The following is a 15213-nucleotide window of genomic DNA, read 5'->3' on the forward strand; positions in this document are numbered from 1 at the left end:
AACAAAGCCTTCGAGTTACAATCCAGTACCAGAGATTAGCTTTTTCTAACTTGTAATTCCTTTGGCACTGGCTAGATGGAGGGTTGGAGTCAAATGGATCTTCTCCTCTTAAAACACACAATGAGGTATAGACTATGTTGCAGAAAGATCCTGAGATTATGGTCTCCAGAATGGTCAAGCACTGATGCAGTACAATATGATAGTAGCATACAATAAGTAAATTCCACACAACTACATTGTAGTACAGGAAATACTGGATGGCTTGACAGTCCCAAATACTCTTGAAAAATCCTACTGCGCTCAGGGAGTTGATGCATGCTTCACAGTGACTTTATTCTGACAAACATGGACAGAAAATAAAGTTCAAAGCTTTCATGAGCAATCGATTTTTATCAACAGCACCTGTTGCCTGAGAATCAATAGGGAAATAATAATTTTTTTTTGTGGGGGGGGGGGGAAGGCCTTTTTCATCATTTTTGCCAGATTTGTCGGGGTAGAGAGTTCCAGTTTATGGGAAAAACATGGGAGAAGCACAATGGAAAAGCACATTGGGGGGGGGGGGTGATAGAATAGGAGATTGTGTGAGGGACAGTTTTGGGAGATCAGGTCAGAGATTTATGGACTGGACAGATTGTGGATGGCCTTGTATGTTTTGGTGACCAGTTTAAACTTAATTCATTGGGCAACGGGCAGCCACTGAAGGGACTGAACAGGGAAGAGGCAGAGGAGAATCAAGGTGAAGGTGGATTAGTCGAGCGGAAGAGTTGAGGATGTATTGGAGGGGAGCAAGAGTGTTTAACGGAAGGCCACTGAGGAGTAAGCAATTTCAAGAGATGTTTTCGAGGTAAAGGCGTCAGATTGTGGTAAGGGTCTGGACATATGGTTTGAAAGACAGTACCCACTAGAAGGTGACCCCAAGGCAATGAACTTGTGGAACTAGAGAGAGTGTGGAGTCATTCACTGTAATTGATAGAATGGTTAGAAAAATGGAGCAGGATGGGAAAATATAATAAATTCATTTTTCTCCATGCTGAGTTTAAAAGGGATAAGATGTGTGATTGCGGGGGTCCCGCTGCTGGGGACCCCCACAATCTCTCCTGAAGCACCCCTGTACCTCCGCTGATGACGGGCGATACAGGGAACGGAGTATTGTGACATCATGGCTCCGCCTCCTTGTTACATCACGCCTCGCCCCCTCAATGCAAGTTTTTGGGAGGGGTGTGGTGGCCATCACGCCCCACCCCATAGACTTGCATTGAGGGGGTGGGGTGTGACATCACAAGGGGCAGAGCTGTGATGTCACAATACATTGTCCCCTGTCGCCCATCATCAGCCACGGAACAATCCTCGCTCCATGCAGCTGAGGTACAGGGGTGCTGCAGGAGAGATTGCCTGGGTCACCAGTAGCGGGACTTCCACGATCAGACATCTTATTCCCTATCCTTTGGATAGGGGATAAGATGTCTTGGGGCAGAGTACACCTTTAAGAAAATGAGAGGAAAAAAAAGGAAGATATAGCTGAGTATTTTAGATTTTGAATTGGAGGGAGGTGAAATCAGGGCCAGAGAGGTAGATTTGAGTATCATCAGCATTGTAGTGGTACATAAAGTCATAATCTGTCCTAGGCCAAGGGTATAGATAGATAAGTGTATGTAGATAAGTGTATGGGCCCTAGGACAGAGCCTTGTGGGACTACAACAGTGAGAGGACATGAGAGAGCTAGATTTGTGACAACTAAGGATAAGAGAGTCTATAGCAGAAGAAAGTGTTTGAGTGTGTGAAAGGCAGAGGAGAGGCCAAGGAGAAGAAGCACAGAATATTGATGCGAGTTAACCTTGATTAGAGTGGTTTTGGCAGAGCGGTATGGACGGAAACCAGATTGCAGGTGGTCAAAAAGTGAGTTGGATAAGAGGTGGGAGGACAGTTCAAGGAGTTTTGAAGCAAAGGGGAGAAGCAAGACAGGGCAGTAGCTGGACAGAGGAAAGGTCAGATGATTTTTTGCGTAAGAATGTGATGGCTTAAATGATAAAGAAAAAGTAATGGTGTTTAGTCATAAATTTCAGAGATGGGTTAGGCCTGGGATGAATGCCATTAGCAAGTTGGGAATGAGGTGGGATGGGATTGGGTAAAGTGCACAGGTGGTGAGGTGCGTAGGAAGAAAGTAGTTTATAAAGTTCTTCTTCAGCAACCGCGAAAAAGGGAGTTTATGGGGGAGGGGCACTGGATAGGTGTGATGATGGGTTGTGGGGACTGTTAAAGAAAGTTAAATCTTTTCCTGATTGTGTCAAACTTGTGTTTGAAGTATGTGGCAAACTTGTATGCTGAGATAAGAGATGTGGGGGCAGTGAGGGTACAGAGAAGGGAAGTATAAGTGTTAAAGAGTTGCCTAGAGCTGTGGGAAAGAGAGCATAGGACTGTAGTGAAGTAGTTCTGTTTAGCAGAAGCGAGTGCAGACTTGAAGATGAGGGGTGCATGTTTTTATATTGTAAAGTTTTCTGTGCAATGGGTTTTCTTCCAACACGGATTTTCAGCCCTAGAGATTAGACACACTTTTGTCACGCCAGGGCAGACTATTGATGACTGTGGTGTTATAGAATGAAGTAGCTGTGTCTGCATTGTGGAGAGAGGATGTTGTGGAGAGTGGTAGAAGAGTCTGAGAGTGTATCGATGTTGAGATTTCTATAAGGGTGGGCAGGGTTCTGGACTGGAAGAGAAGTTGAAGAGAAGTGAGAAAATAATATAAAAGGTTATGGTCAGATACAGAGGGATGTGTTTGAGAGTTTAGATATGAAGCAGAGGCAGGTGAAGATCAGGTAAATTGTATGACTATCTTTGCGAGTGACCCTGAAGGACCACAGTGATAAGCCGAAATAGGAGGACGAAAGGAGCTTAGAGGCAGCTGATTGGGGTGTAATAATGAGGATGTTGAAGTTGCCCATGATTATAGTGTGGATGTACAAGGAGAGGAACTGTAGGAGCCAGGTGGTGAAGTGGTCAATGAAGATGGTGACAAGCCCTGATGATGACTACTTGGAGGTTGGAGAGGGAGTAGATGCGGACATAGTGTATGTTGAAAAAAGGAAGGGCAAGAGAGGGGATAGAGTTGGGCTGAAAAAACAGTCCCTGATAGTCTAACACCGCCACTGCATTTATTACCAGGGAGGGGTGTATGGGGACATTGAATGCCGCCATAAAAAAGCACAGCAGCGAGGGAGTGTCTGAGGGTGTGAGCCGCGATTCTGTGAGGCATAAAAAAGATATATTGCGGACATTAAACCGTTTGGGGGGGGGCATGTGGCATATGAGGTTAGAGGGGTTTTGTGGTATAGTGTTTGCTGGACAGTGACCGAGACATGAGAGTGTCATGATGGATGGGATTTGGTGACAGGGCCCAGGAGTAGGAGAGATGTCACCAGTGGTAAGGAGAAGCAGGGGCAGGGATTGTAGGTATCAATAGGATAGTTTGTGAGAAGGGTGTGAACATTTGGAAACAAATGTCTGGAGGTAAGGGAAGGGGACAGGGAAAAAGGCTGAAGAGATAAACAGATTGCTACCTGGAGTATAGATTTGGGGAAGGGTGGTTGAAATCATGGGCAAAATAAACATTCTTGAATAGGGGAGCTTGAGAGAAAAGTGTCACATTATAATCATTTTCTGAAAATCTTCCATAGCACAACCCGTAGCACTGTGGCACACACAAAATCTACATTAGCAGAGTGTGGGTGGCTCTAGGTGTTTTACTCTGCTTCTCATTGAACAATGCATTTATTCATAAACACAATAGGAACCATTCTTTGCTAGTCAATAGTTATCAGATGAATTGCTGCAGTGGCTACTTACTATTGTGTCATTACATTTCACTCCTTTCCCATCCCCAGTGACATCCTCCTTCCAGCTAAAAAGCAGGTATACAATAGAAATGCTTCTTTTGAAGTAGTTTTCGGTATCATTCAATTGTGGGAAGAAATGTTGACTCAAAAAAAAATATTATTCCCAATAAATAGGCACATGCTTGAACTACATTTTTTTTGAACCTTCATTATAAATTGTTGTTAGAGGTATTTATTTACTGTGATGTATATTATTATTTTTTTGTTTTTGTTTACATGTATGGCTGTTTGTGCATTTACAAGCGTTATATTGTGGTTAATGGTTTAGGCAGCATCTGAAGTATTGCAGTTATGTCTTTGACGTTAATATAAACAGTACATAGATTTCTAGTGTGTCATTTTCATGGTGGATAATGGAGGCTCCAAATACTGTTGCAAGTATATTATAAAGTGTGTTTAAAGTATAAATCAACAGGCGTTGTTTAGGCAGTCAAAATATTAAAAATAAATAATTGAGTGCATTTATTTTCCCAGTAACCGACATATGGCTAGTCATAGCATAAGGGTCAACAAGTCCATTAAGTGTGCAGGTACCTGTAGATAGTGGATTTTGGTCACTGGTCCAAGTATTTATGATATTTTTGCTATATTTGTAGTCAAGAATTGGTAATTTTCTCATGAGGTAGGAGGAAAGGTTCAGCTTGAACATTTAAATAAATATATAAATAAATATATAAATATATATATATATATATATATATATATATATATATATATATATATATATATATATATATACACACACACACACACACACACCTTATTGCCTTTTACCATTGACGCCTTCTACTACATACAAAGTATGGCTATTCCGAATGCATTTTAGAGAGGAAATGTTTGGAATCATGCTATTAGTTAAAGGGGTACTCCGGTGAAAACCTTTTTTTCTTTTTAATCAACTGGTGGCAGAAAGTTAAACATATTTGTAAATTACTTCTATTAAAAAATCTTAATCCTTCCAGTACTTATTAGCTGCTGAATGCTACAGAGGAAATTCCTTCTTTTTGGAACACTGATGACATCACGAGCACAGTGCTCTCTGCTGAAATCTCTGTCCATTTTAGCAACCATGCATAGCTGATGCATAGCAAATGTATGCTAAGGGCAGCATGGTGGCTCAGTGGTTAGTACTGCTGCCTTGCAGTGCTGGGGACTTGGGTTCAAATCCCACTAAGGACAACAATAAATAAAGGGTTATTATTATTATAATAATGTCAGCAGAGAGAACTGTGCTCGTGATGTCATCAGAGAGAGAGCATTCCAAAAAGAAAAGAATTTCCTCTGTAGTATTCAGCAGCTAATAAGTACTGGAAGGATTAAGATTTTTTAATAGAAGTAATTTACAAATATGTTTAACTTTCTGCCACCAGTTGATTTAAAAGAAAAAAGGTTTTCACCGGAGTACCCCTTTAAGGTTAAGAAAAGCAGCTGAATTTTACATCTACAACTTCAAATACCTAAAATAAGCGAAGAAACATTGTTTACACACTTTTCGATCTGTGACAGCATACTTTTCTACAGTACCAAAAATATAAATCTTACACTCAAAATGCCATATAAAAACATTATTTTATTGATTTAGACAAGAATAATAACATGTACATGAGACATACAAATCATGAGGGTAATAGCAAGTATAAAATAGAAATACATTTTTTACTTTATATTACACTCACATCATGTATATGTTTTTATTATTATTAGAATTGAGCGAACTTACAGTAAATTGGCTCGTAGCGAACCTTGCAGCTCGGCTGTTGATTACTGTAGTCTGCGTAAATTAGTTCAGCTTTCCAAGGGCTCTGGTTGCCTGGAAAAGTCCAGGAAGACAGTCTTAGGTCTCCTAGGTCTGCATTCACCTTTTCCAGGCAATTGGAGCCCTTGGAAAGCTGAACTAATTTATGCAGGCTAAAGCAAGCAACAGCCGAGCTGCGAGGTTCGCTACTAGGCAATTTACTGTAAGTTCCCTCAACTCTAATTATTATCAAAATAGTGTTTTTTATATAATATTTTGAATGGATGAGGCTTCTTGGAAGTCACTTGCTGTGTCAGTATATTCTCCTTATAGACTGACCAAAAAATGTATGTTCATCATTTGTACAGTCAAGGACAATAGAAATCCAATTTGGAGATAATGTTAGCTTGTTATGCACAGTATCTCTTTACATATATTGCATCCAATTTTAACCCTGCTATTAATCTTCCCTAGCTGTCATTAAAGATTTTAAAGCCCCCAAGAATAGGATGCCTGGGCATAGATATTTATTAATGACTCCCAAAGTCCTGGGAGATGAGGCTAAGAATAACGCTGCGGTATACAAGCCTTGTGAGAGGATGGCAGTCGCTTCTTAATCTGACCTGCCACAGCTTACTCACAGGGTTCGTCAATCATGTTTTATGAGTTTTAGCCCAAGGCAGACGACTATCTGTCATTTCAACATTGTAGTGGTGACAAAAACTGGTGTCGAAAATGTGTTGCAGGTGTAACTTTCACTCAGACTATTTCTGGGCTGTTCAAGCTCTATGAAGTCATCTAGGAAAAGAGTGCCATCTTGAGACTGAAAGCAACAATTCATGTTCTTTGCAGAGGAGGCCTGGCATTGAATGCCTGGCTACACTGTCTGCATGTGAAACCTCCAAAAGGTGTTGATTGTACAGCGATTGGCTGAAAACTGTCATTCAATGGGACAATAGCATCATTTACTACAATTTGTTCTTTCACAATTTTTATTTAGATTTTTTTATTTGACAGAAAATACACTTGTGAAGATCCATTGTATACAAGCAGTGGGAACATTTTTACTTTACCTAAGATTGTTTGCTCTATAGATCTTATTAATATAGATTATTTAATGTATTTAGGGAGTTCTCTCTCTATACAGTGCATTCAGAAAGTTTTAAGACCTTTAACTTTTTTAAATATTTTGCTATGTAACAGCCTTGTGCTACAATGAAAAATCAAGTTGTCCCCCATTATTCTGCACTCCGTACTTCATCGTGACAAAGTGATAACAGGATGTTAGAAATATTTGCTAATTTATTGAAAGGAAAACAAATATTACATTGACATTTTTTGGTCTCTTCAGAGATAATCAATTGGGTTCAGGTCAGGGCTCTGGCTGGGCCATTTAAGGACATTCACAAAGTTGTCCCTAAACCACTCCTGTGTTGTCTTGGCTGTGTGCTTAGGGTCATTTTCATGTTGGAAGGTGAATCTTTAGCCCAGTCTGAGGTCCAGAGCACTTGTTTTATTAAGAGTATCTCAGTACTTTCAGCTTTCCTTCAACCCTGATCAGTCTCCTTTTTGTAGCCATTGAAAAACACTCCCACAGCATGATGTTGCCACCACCATGCTACACAAACATGTAAAAAATTGTGATTCGTCTGGCTGCTAGGACCCCATCGAAAAAGGAACACCAGAGTTTTCCTGAAGGCTTTCCCTCTTTGTTTCTGCTAGTTTTCCTCAAAAATTAAAGGCACGTGGTTCACACAGTGAAAGTTTTTATAGACTTTCATAACATCTATACACCGTGCACCCGTCTTTCTGAGTAAATCTGAGCAGAAAAGAAGGAACACAACCCTCAGAGGAACCCTTGTGTCTCTTCATTCTAGCAATCTATGGGGTCTCAGCAGCTGGACCCCACCAATCACAACTTCTGACATGTCTCCATGTCAGAATCTATATGAATGTTTAGGTACACTTTTAAAGTATGTACTGTAATACTTTATAATCCTTAAAGCATTTGGAATACCCAATTTCTTAGTATTTTATCTTGTGGAGAACTTTTTGTACTTTCTTTTTCATGGTAGTAAAGCACACTGCTTCCATCAGTCATGGTTAACTGATGGGCTTCCATTTGTGGCGTTGTGATAGGTCTGTTACTAATAACACATAAACATACTCTGAGTAGGTAAAAGCTTAGTATAGTTTCTGGCACACATCTGGGTGTATTTATAAAAACAAGCATAAAATAGACTGAAGGTGTTATCCATAGCAACCAGGCCCATTTTTGCTACATTCTGTCAATGGTTCCAAATATACTTGTTGTATGATGGTATATGAATAGGTCACATTTGTGAAGTTGAAATCTTAAGCAGCCAAGGTCAATAATTATCATAACAGCAGCAAAGCCTGAAAATGAAATGTGTGTTAGCCAGTTGCTGACAAGTGAAGTTATGCTGTGTTATGCTGATAGAATTACAGCTCCATTGTAGTTCCCATCATGATGAGGATGAAAATGGATATTGTTTCTGCTGCCAAACTGATTGAGAACCATCCTGAAAGCCTCCTGCAGTTTACTTAAAGGAGAAGTATAGTGAAAATTATCTTCATCCTGTTGTGACCGGGCTGAAAAAAAACAATACAAACATTATTGTTAGGAGTCCCGCCGCGGTCAGACATGCTGGCCGGGGACGGACTCCTTCACTGCTGCCCGGCACGGTCTGCGCTTCGATTCGCATCCCACCCAGCCCACTGCCCGTTACCTTCCTAGTCGTCCCTGTGTCTCCTCTGTTCTTCCTGCCTGCCGGCACACAGGGTCTCTGAAGTTTAAAGGGCCAGTACACCACTAATTGATCCTTGTTGTTTCCTGCCCCTTTATATGTCTGCACTTCCTTTAACCCCTGCTAGGTCTTTGTGCCTTGCTTCCTTAGAGAAAGTGTAACTCCTGTGTGTTCTGCTATTCCGTGTACCAGTTCTTTCAGCTCCGTTCCCTGACCACGCTCCAGTGCCGCCTGTCCTGACCTTCCAGCCTGTCCCCGACTACGAGTTTGCCTCATTCTTCCTGTACCATGTTACACCTTGGCAGCCTGTGTGGACGAGTCGTATCAGGGGAAGTGACCTGGGTAGTGCCTGCAGCTTCAAGTCCATCCCGCTTTGTGGCGGGGTCTGGTGAAAACCAGCGGCACCTTAGACAGCATCCCCTGGTACGCTCCCACGCCATCATCCACACAGGTTCAGCGGATCCAATTATCTCACCTTCCTCCGTTCACACTTTGGGCCGCTATAGCTCTTCTGGCCTCTGATTCGGTCTTCTTCCGTGTGCACTGATTGCCACACTGCAGTCAGCGTATCGCTGGCCACAGCGAGGGAAGGGAGAAGGTGGGGCACTGGCTCTTTATATGACACTGCGCTCAGCCTATCACCGGCCGAGGCGGGACATCACTGCAGCCAGCGATACGCTGACTGCAGTGTGACGATCCATACACATGGAAGAAGAAAGAAGACCGGAGGACCAAAGAGCTATAGCAGCGCAACAGGGGAACAGAAGAAGGTGAGCTAATGTTTTTTTTTTTTTTTGAAGCCCGGTCACAACAGGATGAAGATAATTTTCACTATACTACTTCTTTAACCCTACAGTATAACTGGCCTATATAAATAATTACTTTATGTAAAGGTATACCATTTACTAGCCTAAAGCTTCATACACCTGTCTAGATGATTTGTGCTGCCTATAACCATCCCATAGTTACTTTTACAAACGGGGAGAATTCTCAAAACCTGTGCAGATGAAGAGTGGAGCAGTTGCCCACAGCAACCAGATTCCTCCTTTCATTTTTAAAAGGCCTCTGAAAAATCAAGGAAGCTATGGACAACTGCTCCACTTTTCCTCTGCACAAGTTTTGATAAATCTCCCTTAAAGTCATGAATATAATGGTGTATGCCATTCTATTTAACTAAACTTGGTGGAAATATACATTTTATGCGACTGGGATTGTGCATGCTGTTGTTGGGATTGTGTACGCTTTTGTATCGACTGAGAAATCCATTGCAATGTCTCAGGGAGTCAATGGGTTAAGAACTCTTCCTGGGTGGCTTCTGAATCAGCACTGGGCCTCCTGTTCTCTTTGACATCTCCCGAGTCCCCAGTCTTCTCTCCTTGCCGCAGCAAAACCTAAAGATATAATAGCTATCTGGTTTCTAGTAGCAGACATACATATTTCATATGGATTGTGAAAACTGTAAGGAGGACAGATTGTAATGTTCTAAGTAGTAATGATATTTGGAATGATGGCAGAAGTTATAATAAAGGTCTATGAAGGATATAAAATCAAATACATACACAAGGCTAAATATTACGCTTACGTACAAACATTTCTAGCAGATTGTTATTTGCATTATGGCATATACAATGCTATTGGTCATGTTACACAAAGCACTAACATATAATGTTTTGTACTTTAACTATTTTAACAGTATGCATAGTATTTGCATAGTGTTTATCATCTTTCTGCGACCTTTCTGTATTTTTTGTTATTGTAAAGCTTGTTTAAACCACTAACAAAGCATAAAGTGATGTTTGGTTTATTATACCATAAATGCCGAAATTATCTGTATCTATACAACTCCAATGTATTCCAATAGTGCTAAACAATTTCAAAAACAAACAAAAAAGCATTTCCTGCCTAATACTGTTTCTTCTGCCTAATCATTACATTTACCATGATAAAAGTAAGTGCACCCTTATTCATAGACCCCGTGCACATTTTAGAGGAATCCTGAACAATAAGGAACAGATGCCTCACTGTGACAGCCGGTGAGCAGAGTCTCTGGAAGGTGGCTTGATAAAAAGAGCCTTAGGGTATATGCTGCATACTAGATACCCTCAGAAAGGCAGGAGCTGTTGATGGTGGTGACCTCTGAGCACAAGTCATCTTACTATAAACAGAAGGGTGTGGAAAGCCATTGGTTTGCACAGGACTTGTTTACTACCTAGATCACCTCTAGTTAACTTAAATAACTGCAGGGAGCTGGCAGCAGAGTGACAGCTCAGGGGAGGACGTGTTTTAGTGCTGCTCAATTCAAGACAATACTGACAGCTAACACAGGACCCTGTGATACAGATATCCAGTACCTGCTGCATTACTACTGCCGTTTGCTGGGATTGTGCTGCTCCTAAATATAACCTTGGATATAATCTTTTTCTCATCACAAGTGTTATGGTTTCATTTGAAATGTTTTTGAAATTTTAAAAAGGTGAGTTTATGATTGCAGTTTTGATATAAAATATATTATTGCTTCATTACTGTTACATAACATTAATGTATGAAATGTAATGCAGCATGATCAGTTATAATATAGTGTATTGCAATATAACTTACATGTGTACTTAGATGAGGCTGTTAGGCAGTGTTGCAGAGATGAATTCTTATTTTTTTATACAGTAATGTGATCACTAGACACCCTGTAGTTTTATGCAAACCCCCATATAATACATCACAGAGTTTTGGCAAATGGGAAAACTCAGCTAAGCTATAGAAGTAAATAGTAAACTTGGGTTTGCTGCATCTGACAAACTCTGCACTGCTGCAGCAAAGTGATTATCAATATAATACTTGTATGTTTGCATGTATTCATGATAATGTTAACGTTTTATATTCCCAACTCTTTATGTTTGTTGTGTCTATAATTTGGCGCATAAAATGCAACTTATTTCAGACACTTTTATATGATTCAGACACTTATTATGATGGTGGATTGTTATGATACAAAACATTTGCAGTATAAAATATAGAATCCATTCTGATCTCTCAAACAATAGTTCATGTAGTATATGCAGACTTATTTGGTTCTGAAAAAGAGTTATATCCGATATATCCTATAGATGTGTTGTTTTTTTAAAGTCATACTATTCTGCATAGAAGTCGTAATATAGCAGGTTGAAGGCTGCAAAATATTCTAAAAGTATAGTTTGTAGAAAAACGCATTACATTATAACAGCCAGTACACACTTTGGTCTGGCTTCTTGTGTCTGATGAGTGGTAAGCAGTTAGATTCTGTTACATGATTGTTTTCTATGGTTTGTGCTCTAGTAGTTACCTGAAGTGAGCCTGTCTTATCAGTTTACAATTTCTCACTAAGTGGGGATCATTATGTGTATCCAGATACATAGTGAGCGCATATGCAGATAGCAACTGTCTATTAAGGTGATGCATTACATTTAATTTTCTGTAGGGAATAAAATATACACTAAATTTTCATCTATACAATTCTTAAATAAATAGTATAAAGAATTACTCATACACTAACTTATTACGTTGTAATTGTAATGTTATGACTCATGGATTAACAGTATAGTAAATATAATAAGTATCCACATCACAACATAGTATAATTGTGTATTTTAGTAAATTACATTAAAAAAATGTAAATTTGTATTTGAATAACACAAGGAATTAAGTTTCAGACTTCTGACACTATTTTATAACTACTAAAGCAAAATAATAAATGTATTAAATTATCACAGATAAATATTATACCTATAGTAATATATAATTTTTTAGTGTTAGAAATGGGACTTTTAACTATGTCATTTTTCTTTTATTCTAACCACGGAAATGTATACCGGGCTTTTGAGGAGCTAGAATAGGCAACCTACATCTACATTTACAGTTCCTAAAAAGGGTTAAGAAAGTTCTATTAATACCAGGAGTCAGTGTGGCTAGCTGTGAAAGATAAGATCTGTGACTAGTAAATCAAAATGCCTCAATAAAATACTTTGCTATACAATGCAAAACTAATATTACATTACATGGTGTTAGCTTTCTTCTACACGCCTATTTTCTATGTGATCGCCTTTATTTTTGTACACTTCTAGCCTTCAGTTTCTGGACTGCTGGATTTGCAAAGATATCTTTTATTTCTTCATACAAGGGGCTAAAACTGAAGTGCTGTTCATGACCAGAAGTCCAGACAGAACCCGCTTGCCCATTATTTGATACAGGCTACTGTTCTAGTAAGAGACATACAATGTGCGCCTGTGGGGTATAACACCCTTTGAAGTGTGACAGTTGTGATGAGCACTGTTATTAGGGCTTAAGGAATTTGTAAAGTGTGTTGATAATACTAGAGTTAATCTGGATTTTGTGTCAATATTCTGACATGTAAAAGAAAAGATAAAAGATGTGTATGTGGTGTGCTCACATCAAACACAGTTACATATACACACAGTAAAATGCCTGTAATATATAGGACTTAATTACTTTATTGGTCTTTTTTTGTCATACCAGCGCAGCTATATGGAGTTTTAATGCTTTACTCATTAGATCTTTCAGAAACTCACAATAAATATATTGTTTAATTTCCTAAGACTTTCTTTTTTGAAGAAGTCAAATGGACAGGTGTGTTATCCCTTCGATTGTTAATGGCATTACAGAATGTGTATATTTAATTAATAATAATATCTCATAAATCATTTGACACCAAGCATGAACCCTAACCCTAGCTCGACACAAACACAAGATAATCTGAATCAGACCATTTTGACCCTTTTTCATATAATTGTCACTTATAAATCATTTATGACTATTTCTTATTCGATTTATGGACTGGTAGTCAGTTGTGACCTGACAGTCATTGTGATAGGGTTATATTTTATGCTCCCTATTGTATGTTATGATTTATGTTCAATTGTGTGTTTGTAACGCCATAAGTTGGACAGCTAGTTGCATATATGTATGATGGACTATATACATTAGAAAGCTGTGAGCATAATCTGCTGGATCAAGTGGCAATCCAAAGTATATGAGAAAACAGAATGCCCCTCACATATTTGTCTATTTATTAAATTTGGACTTAATCTGTGTGTTAAACCCCAATTGAAAGAGAATCAGGAGAGAAGATCAGGATATAATTCTCATTTGAGAGATGTAAAGTAACCATCTAAAGGGCCATTTACAAGCAGCTCTTCAGTCCAACTTCTGTAAGCAATCTGATCAATTCCAGACAAATATTTACACACACAGGGGGAGATTTATCAAAACCTGTCCAGAGGAAAAGTTCCCCAGTTGCCCATAGCAACCAATCAGATTGCTTCTGTCATTTTGCAGAGACCTTGGTAAAAATTAAAGAAGTGATCTGATTGGTTGCTGTGGGAAACTGGGCAACTTTTCCTCTGATAAATCTCCCCCACAATGTTTTAGTTTCAATGGTTAAAATATAATTTTTTGACTGCTTTTTAACAAAGTCACACATATTGGCTAGCCAATTCAAGTTCACATGCCACATTATCACAGTGACCAAAGATAATTTTTATGTTGACATAAACAATTACTTGCATGATCAATGAGCTTTTAATTGTCCATTCCATTACTACATTTATTTACATTAGACAATTATTGTGCGCACTTTCTGGTTAGTTCATTAGCATTCACACCTGACCGATTGGCTCAAAGAACATTACCTTTCAGTATTTTTTGTTTTATTTTCTTGTTTGTTCAGACATTAGGATGGTAGAAAAGATGCAGAGCAGGCTAAGTACTTTTTCTGCTCAGTCTAGTTGCCTTTATTACATTTAAAATGTCAGATCCCATATACTTCTATGTCCAAAACAATAAAGGGTTACAGACTTCTACTTTACCTTTAAGGTTGGGTTAACGCAGTGTAAAATTTTCAGCATGTATTGGATATCTCACAAAAATATGGCCACAGTGTGAACCCAGCCTAAAAGGGAACTCAAAAAGGTCAGAAATATTAAATATTTAATATAAAATAAATTATCAGATTAAAAAGAAAAAAGGTCATACTCTAATGGGAAGATAATTTAAAGAGGCTATCTAGGATTAGACAATAGAGCTGACTTCTTAAAAACACAGCACTACTCTTGTACTTAGGTTGTGTGTGGTATTACAGCTCAGTTCCATTGAAGTGAGTGGAGTCAAATTGCAATACCACACACAACCTGTGGCCTTGATAACTCCTTTAATGCATTTAAGTGGCATGTAATGGCTTTATGTTATAAAAAGCTTTAAAGTTATTTTATCCACATTCAGTTTTTATCCCGAAGATCATAATGACCAAGCACATTTAACAGCGCTTGATCTGCTGGAACCCTCAATATTAACCCACTTTAGTTTTTTCCTCCTTACCTTTTAAAACTCATCACCCTTTCAATTCTGCACCTAAAATTCCATATTATGGCTTATGTTTTGTGCCACCAATCCTACTTTGCAGTGACAGTCATTTTACAAAAAAATCCACGACGAAACAGAATTTTTTTTTACTGTGTGACAAAATTGAAGAAAAAATTCCATTTTGTAACTTTTGGGGGCTTCTGTTTCTACGCAGTACATTTTTCGATAAAAAAAAAATACACCTTTTCTTTATTCTGTAGGTCCATAAAATTAAAATGATACCCTACTTATATAGGTTTGATTTTTGTCTTACTTCTGGAAAAAATCATAACTACATGCACGAAAATGAAAATGTTTTAAATTGTCATCTTTTGACCCCCTATAACTTTTTTTTTTTCGGCATACAGGGCAGTATGTGGGCAAATTTTTTGGCGCCCTGATCTGAAGTTTTTAGCAGTACCATTTTTGTATT

At 38.7% G+C, this 15213-nt stretch overlaps 1 protein-coding gene and 1 long non-coding RNA gene across 10 annotated transcripts in view; one reads left to right on the plus strand and one right to left on the minus strand.

The window, feature by feature from the left end:
* Positions 1–15213, plus strand: part of EYA4 (EYA transcriptional coactivator and phosphatase 4) — a 401807-nt gene that overhangs the window by 168945 nt on the left and 217649 nt on the right. The window lies entirely within an intron of this gene.
* The window catches only part of LOC130362314 (uncharacterized), a 32174-nt gene continuing 26434 nt past the window's right edge, over positions 9474–15213 (minus strand). The window contains exons 4-5 of one of the 2 annotated variants that reach the window (XR_008891354.1): positions 14249–14331; positions 9474–9784 (exon numbers count right to left, since the gene is read on the minus strand). This is a non-coding gene — a long non-coding RNA (uncharacterized LOC130362314). The remainder of the gene's footprint in view (positions 9785–14248; positions 14332–15213) is intronic. The other variant, XR_008891355.1, reaches the window with a different exon arrangement.

The sequence above is a fragment of the Hyla sarda genome, chromosome 3, assembly GCF_029499605.1.
Source record: "Hyla sarda isolate aHylSar1 chromosome 3, aHylSar1.hap1, whole genome shotgun sequence".
NCBI lineage: Eukaryota > Metazoa > Chordata > Amphibia > Anura > Hylidae > Hyla > Hyla sarda.